Source organism: Homarus americanus, unplaced genomic scaffold, assembly GCF_018991925.1.
Source record: "Homarus americanus isolate GMGI-L3 unplaced genomic scaffold, GMGI_Hamer_2.0 scaffold52695, whole genome shotgun sequence".
In the NCBI taxonomy this organism is placed as follows: domain Eukaryota; kingdom Metazoa; phylum Arthropoda; class Malacostraca; order Decapoda; family Nephropidae; genus Homarus; species Homarus americanus.
In genome coordinates, this window is record NW_024731665.1 from 68,913 (window position 1) to 70,080 (window position 1,168).

Here is a 1,168-nt window from a genome sequence, read left to right on the forward strand (position 1 = left end):
ACCCAGAAGTCCTTAATTAAATAATGCTCTTAAATCATAACACCTTTATTATATATTACTGGCGATAATTTAAGATCAGACCATAACATATAGGTCAACCCCTTAGCTAATAGTATCCCTTGGTGCCTAGGGGTCAGAGCCTTAGGTTAAAGTTCAAGTGGTTAAGTTAATAGTACTGACGATATTTTGAGGTCAGACCTTTACTGTTACACTCCAGGGTGAAGGGAAAGGGGGAAGACCAATCCTAAAATAGCCCTTTCCCCCCTTCTCCCACTCTCCTTCCCCCTTTCCCTCCCCACCTTTCCCCCCCCTCTTTTCTTCCATTCCTCTTCCCTACCCTCTCTCCTTCCCTCTTTCCCTCTCCTCCCCCACTCCTTCCCTTTCCTCCCCCCACTCTCTTCCCCCCTTCCCCCCTCTCCCTCCCCCTCAACAGTGGCATAAACACCAGCATACAGGAATAGTTGGGTGGATCACGTCCTTCAATGCAGTAAGGCTTACGTTGGTGCAGATTTGTAGTGTTATGGTGGTCGTAGTTAATATTGATTGTTGATTATGGTGGTAGTAGTTGTGGTGAATAAGATTATAGTGAGTAGTAGTTGTGGTGATTTGATTATAATTAATTAGTAGTTGTGGTGGTGGTTGATTTTGGTGGTGGTAGTTGTGATTTGATTATGGTGGTAGTAGTTGGCTGACTGATTGATTATGGTGGTGGTAGTTGTGGTAGTTGATTATGGTGGTGGTAGTTGTGGTAGTTGTTTATGGTGGTGGTAGTTGTGGTAGTTGTTTTGGGTACCTGATAATTGTGGTGGTGGATGTAGTTATGTCCGACACTGCACTTGATCGCTTACACTTCCTCAACGGTAAAGACAGGTGCCTATACACTGATGGGTGAAGTGGAGGAACCCTGAGAGCGACCCATTGACACTTAGGACTAGAGGAGTGTGTCGTAACCCTGGCAGTGATGAGCCTTACACAACAACAACAACAACAACAACAATAATAATAATAAAACAAAAACAACAATAACAAAACACAGCAACAACAACAATAACAAAAAACAAGAAAATTAACAAGAACAACAAAAACAACAAGAACAACAACATCTAAGACTAACAGTATTTTATGTTTACAAATAACGACAGCAGTCCCCCTCATAAGACACCCGCGC